This window comes from Ovis aries, chromosome 11 (genome assembly GCF_016772045.2).
Source record: "Ovis aries strain OAR_USU_Benz2616 breed Rambouillet chromosome 11, ARS-UI_Ramb_v3.0, whole genome shotgun sequence".
NCBI lineage: Eukaryota > Metazoa > Chordata > Mammalia > Artiodactyla > Bovidae > Ovis > Ovis aries.
In genome coordinates this window covers 14,217,378-14,231,704 of record NC_056064.1, presented here as the reverse complement: position 1 = coordinate 14,231,704, position 14,327 = coordinate 14,217,378, and positions in this window count along the sequence as shown.

Genomic DNA, 14,327 nt, shown 5'->3' with positions numbered 1-14,327 from the left:
GCCCTGCTTGTTTACTGCGGGTGGAGACCACAGGTGGTGTGTTTGCGCGTGTGCTCACCCCTTTCACTTCGGGGCAGGTTGGGGAGGTGGGACTGGAGGAGCCCACCGCAAGGCGCCCTGGAGGTGGGGCATCGAGGCCTGGACAGAAGGATCCGTTCTTCCAAAATTGCTGGGGATGGGGGACGGGGCAATTCCAGGGCCTCCTACTCCTGACGCTTGTGAGTCTGTTCTTTGTTTCACTCTGCGTGCTTGTCGGAGGCTTCCCTTTCTCTGTACTCACTTTCTGAGCCCCCTTCCACTGTCCCTAGACCCTAGGAGAAAGCCTGGCGAAGGCGGGGACAAACTTGGGGCTGAAATCAAACAGATCATTTACTCTCTGTATGTCTTTGGTCGAGTTATTAACTTGTCTACACTTCGGTTTCCTTTCTAGAAACAGGGCAGAAACTCCTAGCTCCTGGGACTTTGCTCCAGAGGATGAAAGGAGGCAACCAGTTGACCGCCCATCACCAGTCCTGGCACCGGCATATAAAGAAAGCAATGCCTTCTCTCTGTCCTCCCAAATGTCAAGCTCCAGCGTTTCCTCCCTCATGGTACCCAGGCCCCACCCTACCCCTGCTCAGGGGAGGTATTCATCTCAGCTCATCATCAGGAGACATGGGGGCAGGTGAGGGAAATTGACGGTGATTTTCCACTGGCTGTCCGGCACTGTGCTGGATATTTTAGGCATTGCTAGATATTTCAGGCGTTATTTTGTTATTAGGCAGAAAGCACACAAAAAACAGGAATGACCCAGGCCTGCCTTGACTTTTCCTGCCTTCTGTGTGGCAGATTTCAGAGACTCAGGCCCTGGATTTCTCACTCTCTGAGCCTGGCCGCTGGGTGAGACCTGGTCCCCACTTCCCCTTTCCTGGCTGGCCCTGCAGGCCAGCACACAGACCCTGTTTTCAAAGAGTTTCACAGACAGATTGACAAAGGAAGTAACACAAATTTCAGAATCTCACAGGGCTCTGTGGCTGTGGTCTGGATTCTGCCCCCTTTTAAGAGCTGGTTCTGAGACGCCCCTTGACCTCTTGCCTGTTGCAGCCATGCCTGGGGCTGGGGTTCTGCAGTCTCCTGTTTCTTTTCCAACCTGCACCCCACCCACCCCTGGCTGCAGAGCGTTCAGGCCACAGAGAGAGGGACTTTAGGACCTCCCGAGGCATTCTCAAGGAAATCCCCTTGGGGAATTTTCTCAAAATGGGATTTGGAAATTCTGCACCTGAGTCACTCCTGACAGAGGCAGCTCTGGACAGTGACAAAAGGCGGGGACAGGGCTCTGGGCCCAGTTCAGCTCCAGACCTCTTTGTGAGATGTTGGCAGACCTCTGCCCTTTGTGGCCCTCCGTTTCGTCATCTAGGAAGTAGAGTTTTGACAGTATTGTTTCTGAGGCCGTTCTCGGTTAAAAGCTATAAAACTAGAGGATTTGTGGTATCCTGAAGGAGAGTTGGGGGTGCGTGTCCTAATGCCCCTAAAATTGATTCACATCACTTCTCCTGCAGGTAAGGCTGAGGAGTTATCTTATCATCTCTCCTTCCTTCCCGCCCAAGGGAAGGGACTCACCTTACCACTTAGCTCGTGAAGTCCTTGCGTGGGCCGTACGGGTGGGTCCTTTCACTTCACTCCCTCCTCGCTCCTTCCATTTCTCTACACGGCCCCCCTTTCCATTCATTTCTACGTCTGTGACATGTAACATTCTTTGGGGCTTCCCTGGCAGCTCAGTGGTTAAGAATCCACCTGCCATCGAATAGCCAAAGCAATCTTGAGAAAGAAGAATGGAACTGGAGGAATCAACTTGCCTGACTTCAGGCTCTACTACAAAGCCACAGTCATCAAGACAGTATGGTACTGGCACAAAGACAGAAATATAGATCAATGGAACAAAATAGAAAGCCCAGAGATAAATCCACGCACCTATGGACACCTTATCTTTGACAAAGGAGGCAAGAATATACAATGGAATAAAGACAATCTCTTTAACAAGTGGTGCTGGGAAAACTGGTCAACCACTTGTAAAAGAACGAAACTAGATCACTTTCTAACACAGCACACGAAAATAAACTCAAAATGGATTAAAGATCTAAATGTAAGACCAGAAACTATAAAACTCCTAGAGGAGAACATAGGCAAAACACTCTCCGACATAAATCACAGCAGGATCCTCTATGATCCACCTCCCAGAATACTGGAAATAAAAGCAAAAATAAACAAATGGGATCTAATTAAAATTAAAAGCTTCTGCACAACAAAGGAAAATATAAGCAAGGTGAAAAGACAGCCTTCTGAATGGGAGAAAATAATAGCAAATGAAGCAACTGACAAACAACTAATCTCAAAAATATACAAGCAACTTATGCAGCTCAATTCCAGAAAAATAAACGAGCCAATCAGAAAATGGGCCAAAGAACTAAATAGACATTTCTTCAAAGAAGACATACGGATGGCTAACAAACACGTGAAAAGATGCTCAACATCACTCATTATTAGAGAAATGCAAATCAAAACCACAGTGAGATACCACTTCACACCAGTCAGAATGTCTGCGATCCAAAAATCTGCAAGCAGTAAATGCTGGAGAGGGTGTGGAGAAAGGGAACCCTCCTACACTGTTGGTGGGAATGCAAACTAGTACAGCCACTTTGCAGAACAGTGTGGAGATTCCTTAAAAAATTGCAAATAGAACTACCTTATGACCCAGCAATCCCCCTGCTGGGCATACACACCGAGGAAACCAGAATTGAAAGAGACACATGTACCCCAATGTTCATCACAGCACTGTCTGTAATAGCCAGGACATGGAAACAACCTAGATGTCCATCAGCAGATGAATGGATAAGAAAGCTGTGGTACATATACACAATGGAGTATTACTCAGCCGTTAAAAAGAATACATTTGAATCAGTTCTGATGAGATGGATGAAACTGGAGCTGATTATACAGAGTGAAGTAAGCCAGAAAGAAAAACACCAATACAGTATACTAACACATATATATGGAATTTAGAAAGATAGCAATGATGACCCTGTATGCAAGACAGCAAAAAAGACACAGATGTGTATAGCGGACTTTTGGACTCAGAGGGAGAGGGAGAGGGTGGGATGATTTGGGAGAATGGCATTGTAACATGTATACTAACATGTAAGAATCGAATCGCCAGTCTATGTCCGACGAAGGATACAGCATGCTTGGGGCTGGTGCACGGTGATGACCCAGAGAGATGTTATGGGGAGGGAGGTGGGAGGGGGGTTCATGTTTGGGAACGCATGTACACCCGTGGTGGATTCATGTCAATGTATGGCAAAACCAATACAGTATTGTAAAGTAAAATAAAGTAAAATAAATAAATAAATTAATGAAATAAAATTAAAAAAAAAAAAAAAGAAAAAGAATTCACCTGCCAGTGCAGGAAGCATGGGTTCGCTCCCTGGTCCAGGAAGATCCCATGGTCTTCGAGACCACTAAGCCCTTGCGGCACAACTGCTGAACCCACGCGCAGCTATTGCAGCCCTCGCGCCCTAGAGCCCGTGCTCCACAACAAGAGAAGCCACCGCAATGAGAGGCCCGTGCACTGCACCTTGAGGGTAGCCCCCGCTGGCTGCAACTAGAGAAAAAAAAGTCTTCATGGCAGTGAAGATCCAGCACAGCCAAAAACAAATAAAATAATAAAAAATAAAATTCTTTGTTTCTTAGTGTAGACAACAACCCTGGCTAACTTAAGCAGGAGGGTATTGTACTGGGGCAATGTTGAGTAGTTCACAGAATGGATAGAGCATTGGAGAACCTGACTTGGAAAAAGGGCAAGTGAGAAACCAGGGTATCTGGGCGGCAGTACTACTGGACAGTCTCATCAGGGTACCGCTGTTGAAATAAATGCCCCCCAGCCATTTTTTCTACCCACATCTCAGTCTATTAAAGATTCAGAGTCCTGGGGGAGGGAGGGTAGACAGCCAAGCTGGTGTCATTTGCTTACTTCTTTGCTGGGAGCGGACAGAACTCTGGGATTTGCAGTACCACTGAGAACGTATACCATGGAGGAGAAATAAGTCCACGAAAGGACACTGCTACTACTACTGCTAAGTCGCTCCAGTCGTGTCCGACTCTGTGCGGCCCCATGGACAGCAGCCCACCAGGCTCCCCCGTCCCTGGGATTCTCCAGGCTAGAACACTGGAGTGGGTTGCCATTTCCTTTTATCAAGATTATATTTGGAAGGGAGAATGGATACTGTGCAAGGAACTTAAAAAACAGACACAGAAACACATTAAACCAATACGAAACCCAACCATCCACCCATTCATCTATCCATCTATCTATCTATCCTTCGGCCAACCAAGAAACACACTTCTAAAAAAAACCTAAAACCTTTTATTTTGTATTGGAGTATAGCTGATTAACAATGTTGTAACAGTTTCTGGTGAAGGGGGAAGGGACTAGGCATACATATACATGTGTCCCTTCTCCCTCAAACTCCCCTCCCATCCAGGCTGCCACAAAACATTGAGCAGAGTTCCCGAGCTATTGCAGTAGGTCCTTGTTGGTTATCTATTTTAAATATAGCAGAAGAAACACAATAAAAAAAACTTTTTTTTTTTTTGGTCTGTGTGGCATGTAGGATCCTAGTTCCCTGACCAGGGATGGAACCTGTGCCGTCTGCATTGGAAGAGTGGAGTCTTAACCCCTGGATCACCAGGGAAGTCCCTGAAGAAACACATTTTTTATTCAGCACCGCTGGCTCAGACGGTAAAGCGTCTGCCTGCAATGTGGGAGACCCGGGTTCGATCCCTAGGCTGGGAAGATCCCCTGGAGAAGGAGATGGTAACCCACTCCAGTACTCTTGCCTGGAAAATTCCACGGACTGAGGAGCCTGGTAGGCTACAGTCCATGGGGTTGCAAAGAGTCAGACACGACTGAGTGACTTCGCTTTCACTTTCATGCACCAGAGGCCAGACCAGGAACTTAGAATGCAAACCCATCCATCATAAATATCCCAAGAGTCTGCTTGGATGTACCTACAAAGGATGTATATGTGGCGCTGAGACAAAGACGAGGACCCAGAGAAAGGAATTCGTGTCCATCCACGCACTGGAGGGCCTCTAACAACGTTTCTAGGGACGGAGTGGCTCGTTTTGCATGTGGGCAGACAAGGGATGGTTTTTGTGGACGTGTATTGCAGGAGATTGCTCACCACAAGGGCACAACAGGATGTGGCCAGGATGAAGCCTCTTAATCCTAGGTTCTGCCTCTAGGCTCTACCTCTCTAGCAGTAGGGAAGTCACAGTTCCTTTTCAACATCTCTCAAATGGGGACTGTGAGTATTAGAACCCCTGCCCGGTATAACTCAGGGAACTTCTGTGAAGGTGGGGTGAGTTAGTAGGTGGGAGGTACTTTCCAAGTGCAAAGACAGAACTGTTTTTGCCATGCTTACTTCTGTCTCCAGAATGGCTAATGAGAACACTCCTGGCTCACGCGTCCCTCTCACTTCTTTCCAGTCCTCACTGCCCTCCATCTAGAGGTCACCCTGGAGAGGGTCTGTTGAGATTTTTGGTTCTTTAGGCTGGTGGATGAATGTCCAGGATAGTCACTGCTACTCACCTTGGAGCTGTGAATGGCCAGGGCTCTGTGGGCCCGTGCAGGTTGGAAACAGCCCCTGGGTGAGTGTGTGTGTGTGTGTGGGGGGGGGGGGGGGGGCAGGTCCTGGTTTCTTGTAGAGGGGAATACAGTGACTCAGAAAGCCCTAAAAACACGTGGGTGGCCCAGCTACTTTCAGTTCACAGTAGAAAGGAGATGGTTCTCCAAGTTTTTGCTAAGTCAGCACAAGAGATTAGAGGTGAGATCAGAAGGTGAAGCAGATAGTCTGGAAATTGACCCATGCTTGCAGGGACCCAGGCCATGACCCTGGGTGAAGCTTGTCGGTTCCCAGTGCCTGTGTTGTCATCTGTGAAATGGGTGGCTTGCCTGTTGGTGGTGCTGCCTCGTCTTTGTCACTTGTCCTAGGATGAATGTCTGGCCAGGCACAGGCCTGCCTGTCTGCCCCCAGCTTGTCTCTTGCAGCCAACAATCATTCCTCATATGGAAAGTACTCTCTGCGCTGCCTTTCATTGCTGTGGTCTACACACACTGCCACGCCTCTGGAGGGTTGCATAGCAAAACCCATTGAAATATTAAAAGCGCATATTGTATTTAATAAGCACAGGCAATTCTACTTCTAGGAATTTATCCTTCATTCATACGCACACGTGCACAAACTTAATATATACAAGATAGTCATGGTTGGTAATGGTGAAGGCTGCAGACAGCCTCACTGTCCATCAGGAAGCGACTGACTGGGGCTTCCTCCATGACTCAGTGGTAAAGACTCTGCCGGCAAAGCAGGCGCTGCAAGAGCTGTTTATTCAGTTTCTGGGTGGAGAAGATCCCCTGGAAGAGGGCATGGCAATCCACTCCAGTATTCTTGCCTGGAGAATTCCATGGACAGAAGAGCCTGGTGGGCTACAGTCTGTAGGGTTGCAAAGAGTTGAAAATGACCAAAGGGCCTGAGCATGCAAGGGGCTGATTAATCTGGCACTTCCGTATAATGGAATTTTAGGCAGCTACTAAAAAGAATAATGTAGTTCTTTATGAGCAGATATGAAATGATCTCTTAGGTGCAAGAGGCAAGAAACAGAGCAGCTTTTGAAGTGTGCTACATGTGTGTGAAAGAAGAAAACTCATCTATGCTTGTAAATGTACAGATTCTCTTCTGGAGGCTCTTGGGAAACTGGTATTAACTACCTTCCCTTCCTATCAGAAAGGGCAATGCAAAGGAGGCCTGGGGGTAGGGATAAGAAGGGTAGTGCTTTTTTTTTTTTAATCTTTCAGACACTTAAAACATGAGTTTAGGGACTTTCCTGGCAGTCCAGGGGTTAAGACTCCAAGCTCTTAATGCAGGGGGCACGGGGTTCAATCCATGGTAAGGGAACTAAGGCCCTACATACTGCATGGCAGAGCCCAAAGGGAAAATGTGAGTTTATTTAGGACAAAAGTACATTTTGAAAAATTGACATGAGTCATTCTTTTTAAATTTATTATTATTGTTATTATTTTTTACTTTTTGGCCACAATGCAGAGCATGTGGGCTCTTAACTCCCTGACCAGGGGTTGAACCTGGGCTCCCGGCATTGGAAGCATCGAGTATTAACCGCTGGAGCACCAGGGAAGCCCCAACATGTATCATTTTAAACAATATAACCATTCAAAATTATTAAAGTATTTATTTTAAGTTTCTGGTAAAAAAAAATTACCCTTTTTACATGACTCCTTCACCCAACTTGGTTGATTTTTTTCTTTAAAAAAATTTTATTTTATTTTGGAATACGATTTTACTGACAAATGTCTGTATAGTCAAAGCGATGGTTTTTCCAGCAGTCATGTATGGATGTGAGAGTGGTACCATAAAGAAGGCTGCGCGCCTAAGAACTGATGCTTTTGAACTGTGGTGTTGGAGAAGACTCTTGAGAGTCCCTTGGACTGCAAGGTCAAACTAGTCCATCCTAAAGGAAACCAGTCCTGAATATTCACTGGAAGGACAGATGTTGAAGCTGAAGCTCCAATACTTTGGCCACCTGACTCGAAGAGCTGACTCGTTAGACTCTGATGCTGGGAAAGATTGAAGGCAGGAGGAGAAGGGGGCAACAGAGGATCAGATGGTTGGATGGCATCCATGGGCATGAGTTTGAGCAAACTTCAGGCGAGAGGGAAGGACAGGGCAGCCTAGTGTGCTGCAGGCGCAGAGAAAGACATGACTTAGCGACTGAACAACAGCTGATTAAAGATGTGTTTCATGTGTTCAACAAAGTGACTCAGTGAAACAGATACATGTATCTGTTCTTTTTCAAAATCTTTTCCCATTTAGGTTATTACAGAATATAGAGCAGAGTTCCCTGTCCTTGTTGATTATCTATTTTAAATGTAACAGCGTGTATATGTCAGTCCTAAACTCCCAATTAATTCCTCCCCACCAGAGGGATACCATTTTTGTATCTTCAGAATTTAGTATCATGTGCATTTTCTGTCAGTTTATAAAGAGTCATCTGGCAGGAAGTGCCCAGGAGTCCCTTGGCATTTCAAGCTCGGTCTTAGAGTCTCTTTAATCTCTAAGTCCAATGAGGGACCCAGGTCTCACGGGGGTGGGATGGCTCACCCAGAGGCTCATCCTTGCTGCAGTCTCTCACCCAACCCCTCATCCCACCAGCTTTTAGAATCGTGCTTTGACCCCCAAAACACAGCCTTCTGTGGTTTCCCCTAGAAGGAGACCAATGTCTGGGCCTTGGGAAGGAGGGGCGTATTTCTATCTCCTCCGAGAGAGGGTGTTGCGTAGTGGAAATTACACAGGCCTTGCAGTTGCACAAGCTTAGTTTCAAATTCCAGCTGCTGCTGCTGAAGCTGTGACAGTTCAAGAAACTGCCGTGATTGTGCTAGATGGTCTGCTCATCTGTAAAACGGGCTGACTGCTACTGAGCCCTGGGACTGGAAACTCGAGAGGAGGTCATTGTGTATAGTGCCTGGCACACAGCAGCTGCTCAGTGAATAGCTGCAGCTGCGCACATGGTCACTGAGGTCAGGGTGACCTCTTCTCGCGAGGGAGGGAAGAAACAGTGGTGGTTGGAATTGATGGCCCCCTGGGCTTGGCCCCTTGCTGGGTAGAGGTGAAAGGGCATGGTGCCTGGCAGCCAGCGGGGAACAGTGCCTGCCTGCTAGGGGTGCTTGATGATTAGGTAGTCTGGAGAGCCTCAAGTCTGCAGCCGCCTCTCTGTAGCTCTGACGTCTGGGGATGGTGTGGTCGGCCCCAAGGTGACTGTTTGCAGGACGGGACTTGCCCTGGTGTTTGCCCTGGTGACTCTGGTCAAGGAAGAGCCTGACTCAGGAAGAAGCAGGAGTGCTGGAAGCTGCTCTGTGAGGCTGCCATGACCCCAGCATCAGGGGTTCTTATCTCCTGGCTCCACACGTGACTCTGCAGCACACTGGCCTTTCCTGCCACTTGGGAATTGTTTTAAAAATGGGGTTTTCCTCCCAGCTACAGAAACATCCAATCCTCCGAGGAGGGGCAGTGGTGGAGGCCACAGTTTAGAGTAAGGCCCGCCTGGGTTTGAGTTCTTGCCTGGATGTTGATTCACTCGTTGGCTGTGTTCTTTAACTTTGCTCAGCCTCAGTTTCCTTGTCTGTGAAATGGGGGTAATAATGCTGCCTACTTTGCACTGTGAGGATTCACAGAAATGTATGAGTCAGTACAGAAATGTTGTCTCAGGAGAGCTGGTTAAAGTTGAGCTGATTGCTCTAAAATGAGGGCTAAAATCTTCTTAGGGAGGGAATTACTTTTGGGTTTGGGGAAAAGGTGCATAATGGGCATATCTGATCAGAAAAGGGGAGACTCCCTGCCTTATCCCACCCTACCTCTGTCGTCTAGAGAGGGCTAATTTTTCTGCAAAGGAAAGAAATAGGTTTGAGAGTTTTTCATGGTCAGTGTGAGAGTTGGTGTGTAGTTGTGAGGGAGAAGAGGGGAGGTGCCCAAGGGTCCCAGGTCTTGGGAAGAAAGTCAGGCCAGGAAGAGATTAATTTTTTCTGTCAGGAAATGGCCAGTGGATTAAAAATTTTTTTTAATCTATCTATCTATTTATATTTCACTGTGTTGGGTCTTTATTGCTGTACTTGGGCTTTCTCTAGTTGCGGTGAGCAGGGGCCACTCTTCATTACGGTGCAGGGGCTTCAGTAGTTGGGGCTTAGTTGCCCCATGGGGTTTAGTTGCCCGTGGCATGTGACATCTTCTGGAACCAGGGGTCAAACGCGTGTTCCCTACATTGGCAGGCAGATTCTTAACCGGTGGACTACCAGAGAAGTCTGGCCAGTGGATTTTTAAAGCAGGGATTTTAATGGCTAATATCTACTTTTATTATTTATTTATAATTAATTTATTTGGCTGTGCTGAGTCTTGGTTACGGCACGCAGGCTCTTCAACCTTTATTGCAGCCTATGGGATCTGTAGTTGCTGCGATGAAGCTCTTAGCTGCAGCATATGAACTTAGCTGTGGCACGTGGAATCTAGTTCCCTGGCCAGGGATTGAACTGGGATCAGACACCCTGTATTGGAAGCACAGAGTCCTAGCCACTGGACCACCAGCGAAGTCCCTAATATCTAATTTTAGGTTCCCACCCAAATTATTCTGTGCTATATTCAGAACCTATCATATGCCCAAATTTCCAGTAAACATGTTAACACCCAATAACTCACAGAGGAGTTACTTTGGGGAGATAAGGGCCCTGCGTGGGAAGGGAGAAATTCAGTGGAAGCTGGGAACTGGAGGGGAGAGGTGGCAGGACCCAGCCCCAGCCTTCAGTCCTCAAGAGGGCCTGCGGATGGGCTGCGCTTCCTGACAGCTTGCAGTCGCTGAGATGCCAGAGGGAACCGGCTTTGGGGATATTTTGGTGAGGCTCCGGATGACCCCAGAGCAGAACCTGCTAGGTGGGTGGCTTAAAAAGGAGGGAAGACACGCTGAGACTCAGGTCCAGGAGCACGTGGTGGGGCAGAGGCTGCAAGTGAGGGACCAGGGGCTCTGGCCACCACGCCCAGAGAGCAGAACATGAGTCCCCGGAGCTCAGAGCAAGGTGAGATGACACCTCCGCAGGCAGTAACCCGAACCGCAGGGTGAGAGCCACGCCCCTCACCCCCAGCCAGGGCCCCGAGGCTGCTTCAGTGCCCCCTGCTTCCCCAGGCCCTCTTGGAGAGGGTTTCCCATCGTTCATCCTTGGAAGAAATGGGTCTTCCAGTGTGCGATCAGTTCCCAGAACAAAGAGAACATGCGTCTTTGGGGGTGTAGCTAAGTGGTGGCATGTCCGTTTTTGACACTGCCGTGTGATGTACGGTAAAGAATCACCCCACTGTCGCAGATGCGCACCACTCTCCAGCCACAAAACCACCCTCTCGGGTTGCAGACACACAGGCTGCTCTCTGGCCTCAGTGCTGCAGATACTCAGAGCATCTGTCTCTGCAAAGCCCTGCTGGTGCGGCTGAAAGCACAAGGGACCCTCCCTTTTCTGCCATGTAGCTGTCCTGTGACTTGTAGCTTCAGTCCTTTTTTTAAACAAACAAACAACTCTTTCTTTATTTGACTGTGCCAGGTCTTACTTGGGGCACACGGGATCTTTGATCTTTGCTGTGGTGTGTGGGGTCCACTTCCCTGACCTGGGATTGAATCTGGGCCCCCTGCACTGGGAGTGTGGAGTGTCAACCATTGGACCACGAGGGAGGTGCCCTTCAATCCTCTTTATGAGGCTTAATTTCCCTCCCAGGGACCAGGTAGGAAAGGCTCAGAGAGTAGGATGCGGAATGGTTTTGTCAAAAAATTAGACAGAAAGAAAGAAAAGAAAAGAAATGGAAAGTATGGAGGTTGAGTCACAGGGCAGTGGGGCTAGACCCAGGCCACCAGGACGCCAGGTGGGTGGATTTTCTCTTTACTGTTCTGTTGAACTTGTCCTTTCCCCCCTTCTGTTAAATAGGGAATAATTTTAAACAATTCTTCCCTTACTGCTTTGGCAAGATTCTCTGAGATAACATAAAGGATTGAATAGGTCTTAGCACATTGTAAGCACTCACTACTGACCAGGCTATATGATCTTGTTTATTCTCGCCTCACTTTTGTACTTTTGGTCTCTCTCTCTTTTTCTCTCTTGCCTCCCTTTTTTCATCAGTGAAAAGGTGAGTGGTAGCACCATTCAAAACCTCAACAGTAGAACAGGCATGTGGACACAGGGGGAAGAGAAGGATGAGATGAATTGAGAGATTAGGATTGGCATATACACATTACCGTCGTGAAATAGATAGCAAGTGGGAAGCTGCTGTATGGCACAGGGGGCTCAGCTCGCTGCTGATGGCCTGGAGGGGTGAGGTGGGGGTGCTGGGAGGCAGGTTTAACAGGAAGGGGATATATGTGTCCAGCTGATTCACTTTGCTGTACAGCAGAAAATGACTCAACATTGTAAAGCAACGCTCTCTTCCTCTCCTGCGTGCGTGTGCTCTCTCTCTCTTCCTCTCCCGCGTGCGTGTGCTCTCTCTCTCTTCCTCTCCCACGTGCATTTGCTCTCTCTCTCTTCCTCTCCTTCATGCGTGTGCTCTTTCTCTCTCCCCCTCTCCCACGCGCTCCTCCACTCTCTTCCCTTCAAGTCTTTGGGTTGTCATGCCCTCACGCTTCGAGGATGGATTCTCCTGCTATCTTCTAAATAAAATAGAGCCGTAACACTGAAAAAAAAAAAAACATTGTAAAGCATCTATACTCCAATAAAATAATTAAAAATGAGAAGAGAAAAAAAAGGCATAATGCACACCTAGAATAAACATCAAATGCTTATCATAAAAAAAGAAAAAAGAATCTCTATTGTGAGGAAAGGGGAACTTTCCTGTTGAGAGTGAGGGGCTGGCTCCTGGTAATTAGGGATCGTCAGGACCCCAGGATTTGGGCCCCGGCCAAAGCAGTGTGAACTTGCTACTTCCCTCGGCTCCTTGAAAGCCAGTTCCACCACTTACTAGCTGTTTGACCCTGGGCAAAGGGGAGAACTTCGTCGAGCCTGTTTCCTTATTGGTAACGTGGGGCTGATCCTGTGCAGGACACACTGGGGCTGGGATGGTTGATTGGCATGTTCCATGTCATGGGCCCAGCTGAATGTGTAAGGCAGGTGCTCAGGATAAGCAGCTGCTTAAGCTAGGATGATGACGCTCTACTGCTCAGGCCACTATCCTTGACTTCTCTTTCTCACACACGTCTCTGAGGTTGGTCTCCCCTTGAAGCAGAATATGAGATATGGATCTGCGTGCAAGTACTTCACTGGGCTTGGGCAAACCCCGGGAGGTGGTGAGGGACAGGGAAGCCTGGCGTGCTGCAGTCCATGGGGTTTGAAAGAGTCAGACATGACTTGGCTACTGAGCAATGACAACTTCCCTGGGAGTTGATCCCAGGAATTTCCAGGGGGGAAAATGGAGCATAAAAGGTAAGAATGCCCCTGCAGGGTTCTTTACTGCACAGATTACCTTTGTGAATGGGCTTCCCTGGTAGCTCAGCGGTAAAGAATCTGCCTGCCAAGGCAAGAGACTGTGGGTTCGACCCCTGAGTGGGGAAGATCCCCTGGAGAAGGGAATGGCACCCCACTCCAGTATTCTTGCCTGGAGAATCCCATGGACAGAGGAGCCTGGCGGGCTACCATCCATGGGGTCACACACAGTTGGACATGACTGAGCAATTAAACAACAAACTGTCATGATGGGGCACCTTGGACCAAGGGCATCTGTGGGCAGAGCAAAGCCTCAGGGAAGCCAGGGTCGGAGCACCTGCAGCAGACTCCTCCCTTGCAGGTCTCCATGCTGGAGACACAGGGTAACAAGAACGAAGGGAAATGATGCAAGTAAAACACAAACACAGAAAGCGTTCAGATCATTAGAACCGATTCCAGTAATGCAGAAGCACCGAGAGCTGCGCCGGAACCTAGGTTACAGACTCAGGTTTATAGGAGTTTGACATTGAAGCTCCAACTTAAGAAGAAAATCTTAATTTACCTACTTAAAAAATAATTGTAATATATAGTAGAACTGTATGTAACCTTGTTCTGTAGTTTTCAAGTCTGCTGTAAATGCGTTATCAAATTTTCATAATTTAAACACAAAAATAAAGAAAGAAACTGTAATATAGAGTGGAATTATATGTAACCCTGCTCTGTATTTTCCAAGCTTCCTGTAAACGTGTTGTCATACTTTCATAATTTATAAAGGAAAAAAGAGGAGACCACAACAAGACGAGACACTCTGTGCCTCAGAGGAGCAGACCTCTCAGTTAGCTAGATGTTTATCTCAGGGAGGATTTGAATGAACCCGGATTCTCACCTCTTCCCATGCACCGGACGTCACTAACACCATTCATCAGAGCTATCTGCTCTCTGTGACTGGTGGTGCTCTTTCACCAAGTTGTCTGGTTGACTGCTCATAACCCTCAGCCGATGATCATACATACCCTGGCTTCCCGCTACTTCTTTAGAGCAACTTTGCAGAGCGACTGGGAGGCTGGCTCCCAGGCTACAGTCCTCAGCCAGTCCCTGAATGAAACCTGAAGTCACAGCTCACACACTGTGTCTTTTTCTTTAGGCCGACACAGGGGAGACCCCAAAGAAGAAGGGCTGTGGAGAACATTCAGACAGACGGCCCAAGTCCTGGGGAAGGTCTCCGTGTCCTCAAGCGGACCCCGGACTATTGGAACACCACCACACCCCCCAGTCCGCA